A 7,360-nucleotide genomic window follows, 5' to 3' on the forward strand; every position below is an offset into this window, starting at 1 on the left:
AAAAAGAACATAGGATACATTTTGTCCCGGAAAAATGTACGGTTACTGCACAAAATACTTTTATGATTTGTGCATAAACTAGGAATTTGGTATCGAGATACTTTGAGTCTCGGGAAAGGACAAGGAATACTAATTTTGTCCCGGAAAATGTACGGTTCCCGCACAATAAACTTTTATGATTATATTCGCCTAAACTATTCAATCTATTTTGATGAAATTTGGTATGGCAAATGGCAATACTTTTAGTCTCGGGAAAGGACAAGGGATACTTTTTATGCAGGAAAATATACGGTTCCCGCACAATAAATTTTTATCATTCTCGCCTAAACTATTTAATCTATTTGAGGAAATTTGGCATGGAGATTGGGAATACTAATTTGAATCTGGGACAAGGACTGTTTTTTGTCCCGGAAAAATGTGCGGTTCCCATACAATATAAGTACTTTTCTGATTTGCGCGTAAACGATTCAATCGATGTACGGGAACAACTATAAACTAAAGTCCACGCGGACGAAGTCGCGGGCAACAGCTAGTATCATATAATAAAAATCTTAAATATATGTATAGTATAAAAGTATTAAATATATTTCCGTTGTCTGGTACTTGTAACACAAGTCCTTCAGGTACTTAGCACGGGGCCAGACTGACGTGGTGTGAAGCGTCCATAGATTATTATTATTATTATTATTATATAATTATAATTTATAACCCTTATTATTGGTACTCTTAATCGTCTTTAAGAACGAAACCCGAATTTGTCGAACGATTTACAGAATTATAATGTTATTTCAATGTAAATGATTCGAACTTCGTGTTTAGGTTACCAAGTTAGCAATTTGATCATAAGATCTATGAGGTATGTTATTCTCCTTAAAATTTATAAGGACGATTAGTTATATTTGAGCATAATATTATATTATGTTGAGCTGATGAGTTTCCATTAGTGTAATGATAGAAATAAATTCACTGAACATTAATTTTATCATTTCTTAATTAAGAGCGAGCTGTAGTTTCCAAAGTCACTAAGCATAACACATTAGTCTGTACAAAAAACCAGCTTATTAAATATGACTAAAAAGAGTGAAATTATTATTTTTAACAAAAAATTAAAACCGACTTCCAGGGTAAAAACAATAATAATTTATAATGAACAAAAAAGTGTTAAATAATTATTACTCTTTAATGTGCCTTATGCATAACTCTCCTAAACCTCAACTTTTTCTATGTACACAATCTTCATTATTTTGAAGTCGGTACCAGTCTTAAATATTAAAAATATTTTGTCATAGAACTCAGCATTCTTAGCTGGTACCGTCTCCAAAATAATGAAGATTGTGTACATATAAATAGTTGAGGTTTAGGAGAATTATGCCTAAGGCACATTAAAGAGGAATTATTTAACACTTTTTTGTTCATTATAAATTAAGTATTATTGTTTTTACCCTGGAAGTCGGTTTTAATTTTTTGTTAAAAATAATATATTAAAAAGAAGTGTAAAAACTAAAGATCAAGAATGATGATGCTATTTCTTAGTGTTAGGGTGAAGCCAAAAGCTATGTCCACACTGTGCACTTTCATCTTCAATTTTCGTCATCAACTTTCATATTGGCGCATTCAATAATTGAATGCATCAAGGAACGCAACGCCAATATTGTAATTTTTGAAGTTTTGGATACGGTCAGACGGCATGCGTCGCGAGCATGCCTCACGTTCGCTGTTGACTGCGCTATAACGCATGCCCTTGACGAACAGAAAAAGGCACAGTGTGGACAAAGCTATTCGAGCGTAATTTGTGAGTTGTGAGTCGCAGAATTTCGGCTGGCAGAAATTCTGCTGCATTCAGTTTCATACAAAAGTCCTGTTTGATTAACACTAACGTAATTTTGTGAGAATTTCTTTGAAATGATATTTACGCGACCGAAATTTTGCGAATCAATCGGAAGATTCCTGATGTTTCCATCTTTATTTAAGTATTTACAACATTTCTGATGTTTGTTTGTTTACAAAATATGTTTATTTTATTGTTCAAACTGGTTCGCCGTTCAACAACCTCACGGCATTGCCCCAAAAAGGAATGAACTAGAAAATATTTTTAATAGCTGTCCCCTGCATCTTCGTACGCGCATAATCCCGTGGAAACCTGTGCATTTCTTCGCAATTAAAAGCTATCCATAACCCTTTCGAGAGACGCAATCAACAAAGTCTACATCATTTTAGCGGTATAAAAAAACATGCAGAGATAGTAAGGGGCTGTTATACCATTTCCTGATAAGTGCTGGATATATCCACAACTTATCTGACAGATACTCTTCTGACAGATAAGTTGTGGATAGCCTATCCGGCAATTATCAGGGCTTCTCACAGACAAAAGCAATGATTGCCGTCGTGCCGTCGACGCGTGCCGCTGACATGTGCCGTTCGTCTGTAAGAACCCAAAGCCCGGGCACGCACTAGCGGCCAGGTCGCAGCGGCCATCGAGATATATACCTTAGTATGAAACCGCTATAGACGACGCGCCGCAACGCGCCCAACGGCCTCACCATACTTTCGGTGGCCGCCGCGGCCTGGCCGCTAGTGCGCGCCCGGGCTAAGGGTCAATTCAGACCGCAACACGAGGAAGCGAGGCGAGGCGCGACGAGGCATAAATTTGTATGGATTTGACAGATTTAGAAATGTATATATATATACGCGTCGCCTTGCGGTCTGAATCAACCTTTCGACTGGCGGCTGGCCTTTATGGTCTATGATAGACGGACCGCAAGTTGCAGAAAAAATGTAGAGCTCGATAAGCGCCTAAAATAAACACAAAAGTAGGTATTGTTAGTAGTAAATATGAATTACCATATCAGCAATAACCAAAATGTAGCAATGTAGTTAAAATAATATGATAAAAAAAAACCATTATACAGGGTGTAACAAAAATAAGTGATAATACTTTAGGGTGTGTACGTGTTCCTTGTAGAGAGTTCACTGTGAAAGTAGCAGCGCTGAAAAACGATTTTTTTTTTCACTTTTGTATGGGCAAGGGCCGGAGCGTCACGAGTTTCCCCATACAAAAGTGAAAAAAATTTTTGGTCTTTCAGCGCTGCTACTTTCACAGTGAACTCTCTACAAGGAACACGTACACACCCTAAAGTATTATCACTTATTTTTGTTACACACTGTATATAAATACAAATAACTACTTTGCACTTATTTGATATAGCAAATATGGCAAATGTAAACAATGTATTAGAATACTTACAATTATGTAATTGCAATAGAAAAGGTAGTATGAATGTAGTATATTATGTAGCATGTAAGTATAATATATGGTATATAGTTAATATAGTATTGTCAAATGTATAGAATTGTCAAATGAAAGGTAATATAAGTTATATTATTATTGTTTGTTTAACTGCATTGTTAAATGTTAACAACTCTGGCGCATCTGATCGGTCACTTTTGGCTGAATGCAGGCAAAATCTGCTCTGAAAATTGTTATAGCTAAAATTTTTATCTTAACTAGCAAATAGAAATAAATAACACTATCACTAAAATCACTATGAATGTAAAATAAAGTATAAAATAAAACAAGGTATATGTATAAAAAAAAATGTATAATTATAATTATTAGATCAATATAAGCAATTAAATATTGTTAAACAAATGTAAAAAATAGTGAATTATAACATGATAATTATTGTAAAATTGTAATAGAAATGGAAAACTATGTATATTGAAAGGAAAACAACTGTGATAGTAAAAAACAAGGTGTGAACAAAATGTAAAAGAATAATGTCTTAAAAAACGCAGATATATAGATGTAAATCATTATGACATGTGTAACTATTTTAAAAACGCACATGTAATAAATAAACAATTGTAGAAATTGTCCCTCATCATGTAAGGGGGAACAAGAGGTCCCAAGTGCGGGGCCATTAAAAAAAAAAAAGTTGCAGTCAAGACCGACTGCTCTATTCGACTTTAATGCGACCGCAACATGCCGTCGACCATACAATAAAACCTTTGATAATCGACCGCAAAGCGACTGCTCCGATCGCTCAGGAACTGCTCGAGCTCGGGGATATGAATAATTATTATTAAGTATGGAATCTGCAGATCGCCGTGCGGCGACCGCATCTTGCAGTCGGTCTTAACTGCAAGATGCGGTCCGTCTATGGCCGGCCTTTGTGGGGAAACAGTGTATGTGTAGTAATATACTGTTGTCATAATATTCAATTTATGGTTACTGGTACTCAGAGACGGTGGGCGGTGTGGGCAATCGCCCATGGCCTCGCTCGGTCTTAGGGGTCTTAGACAGCGCATTTTTTTTAGAATTTACGAGTATCAAAATATATTTCAACAAAATCCGTCTTCTGGCATCACCCATCAGGGGGCCTCGCAAAATATACTTACATATAATATTTTGCCCACCTAAAATTTAGGTATTGTGCCGCCACTGCTTGTACTAATATGTATTCTGTGGTATGGTGAATATTAAGTTCATGGAACTCAAGAAGAGATTGTCGTCCCAATTAAAAATTTCAAAGTCGCACTTAAAATTTTATATTTCTATACATTTTGTTGCGTTCCAAAGCATTATGTGGCAATAAATTAGCTCAGTACAGTAAAAATAAAATAAATAAAATAAAATATCTTTTTATTCAAAATGGGTATCATGATACACTTTTTGAAAGTCGAACGAAGAAACTACGTTGCCTACCACCGGTTCGGGAACTACCCCGCCGAGAAGAACCGGCGTAAGAAACTCGCACGGGGCCATCTTTTGCAAAAAAAAAATGGAAAATTACAATGCAATGTCACATGCAATAGACAAAACAAACGACATAATTTTTGTATTTTTCAAATAATTGTAAAATTATGTATTAATTGCCTAATTAAATTACAGTTTGAAAATTAAAACATTATTTTTCAATCTGTAATGTACGTTTTGTCTATTGCATGTGACTGTACTCGGCTAATTCACATCATAATAACAACATACATACGTGGGAGAGCCATGCTTCGGCACGAATGGGCCGGCTCCACCGGATAAATACCACGTTCTCACAGAAAACCGGCGTGAAACAGCGCTTGCGCTGTGTTTCGCCGAGTGAGTGAGTTTACCGGAGGCCCAATCCCCTAAACCCTACCCTATTTCCTTCCCTACCCTCAACTATTCCCTTCCCTTCCCTTCCCTACCCTCCCCTATTACCCTATTCCCTCTTAAAAGGTCGGCAACGCACTTGCAGCTCTTCTGATGCTGCGAGTGTCCATGGGCGATGGAAGTTGCTTTCCATCAGGTGACCCGTTTGCTCGTTTGCCCCCTTATTTCATAAAAAAAAGAACATATCTAATATTACATTCTAGTCTGACTATGTTTGAGTTCTTTTAAAAATAAATCCCTAGGTTAACTTAGCAAAGAATATTTTAAGAAAAAAACTAATAATATCATGTCACTCTTAAATTTTTTATATGACTTCTCTGTTCTCTGAGAAACGATCCATGTGGTCATGCAAATATTAAACCAAAACTCATCAAGCGCTACTACTTTCACAGAGAACTCTATACAAAGGACACTTACACACCCCGAATATATATATATATTTTTTTATGAAATAAGGGGGCAAACGAGCAAACGGGTCACCTGATGGAAAGCAACTTCCGTCGCCCATGGACACTCGCAGCATTAGAAGAGCTGCAAGTGCGTTGCCGGCCTTTTAAGAGGGAATAGGGTAATAGGGGAGGGTAGGGAAGGAAAGGGAAGAGAATAGTTGAGGGTAGGGAAGGGAATAGGGTAGGGGTTAGGGGATTGGGCCTCCGGTAAACTCACTCACTCGGCGAAACACAGCGCAAGCGCTGTTTCACGTCGGTTTTCTGTGAGAACGTGGTATTTATCCGGTCGAGCCGGCCCATTCGTGCCGAAGCATGGCTCTCCCACGTATTACATTATCACCTTGGTATGTTGCACTCTGTAGATATTTTGTGGATTGACATTTTTCTTGTTACCTCATTTTTTTTTTATTATTATTTATTATCAAATTGACATTCTATAAGCGACAGTACCCAATCCTCTCCTAATGGCACAAGACCAGCACATGCAATGGACGACGAAATTACATCAGATTTTAAAAATACATTGTAATATTTCCGAAAGTTTGATAATAAGATTACCAGTTTACCATATAAAGAAAGTTGGACGAAATCTTGCTTAACAAAAGGTACTGTAAGTTCAAAATGTACAGTTATGTAACTTAAAATGTTACCGATTTCAGTACCAACGAAATGTGTTCGATTTTTTGGATATCCCACATTTTGTGCGGCAAAAATGCGGCCATTTTGAAAATTTACCAATCCCTCAGAAGCACAAGCTAAAAAAAATTCTAGCCGAGTTTACTGTGAAATTAGTAGCACTGAAAGAGGAGTATTTTTTATTTGTATGGGCATGCGTTCCAACGAGTTTTCCCATATACAATTAAGGGCGGATTCGACCAAACTGGAGTAAAATTTTACTCGAGTATAACTTAATCTAAGAGTAAGCTGGTTTTGCGTTTTTCCAACTTCTAATCCAAGAATGAGGTAATTACACGGGAGTAAATATTTACACGGGCTATTTTGGTGGAGTAAATATTAAACTATTTTATAATATTAAGAATAGTTGCACAACAGGGTTCAACTGTCACGGTCGGTGTCATTGTGAACTATAATTGACATTTTATTTTATACTCTTTGAGTAACTTGGTAAAATGCAAAAGATAATATCCTAGAGTAAATTAAAGGAGTAAAATTATTCTCATGATAGTTATACTCGTGTAACTTCAAGTTTGGTCGAATCGGGCCTAAGTCAAAAATGACTCTTAACTGATTTAACTGTTTGGTATAGATATACTTTGAGTCCCGGAAAAGGATATAGGATACTTTTTATCCCGCCAAAAATGTACGGTTCCCTTGTGATAAACGAATTTTGAAGCATTTTGCGATTGCCATCTAGTTTTGTATGAAACCATTCATATTGTCATACCTAATAGGCCAATATGATTTCTCAGTATCACCTTATATGGCGACTTACAACAATTACACTAAGTAGGTAATTAAAGTTAATATTTAAACATAACCCTGTACTTAAACGCATCAGTTATCTGATCTTTAATTAGGTAACCTATCAGGTCCTTGCCAAGGCTGATAGCTGTTTACCAGGTCTTAGATTAGATTACCTATATTCCTATCTATGTAGACCAGTCTGAAAATTATGCAATGCTGACCAATGATAAATACTGCTTTCAATGCCAGGTTTTACAATCATACTAGCTAATTAGTTATTTTATAATGCTGATGTGTGTGCGCAGAACTTATAACACAGCTCTCCGTTCCTCTCAAA

This window comes from Aricia agestis, chromosome 21 (assembly GCF_905147365.1).
Source record: "Aricia agestis chromosome 21, ilAriAges1.1, whole genome shotgun sequence".
Taxonomy (NCBI): domain Eukaryota; kingdom Metazoa; phylum Arthropoda; class Insecta; order Lepidoptera; family Lycaenidae; genus Aricia; species Aricia agestis.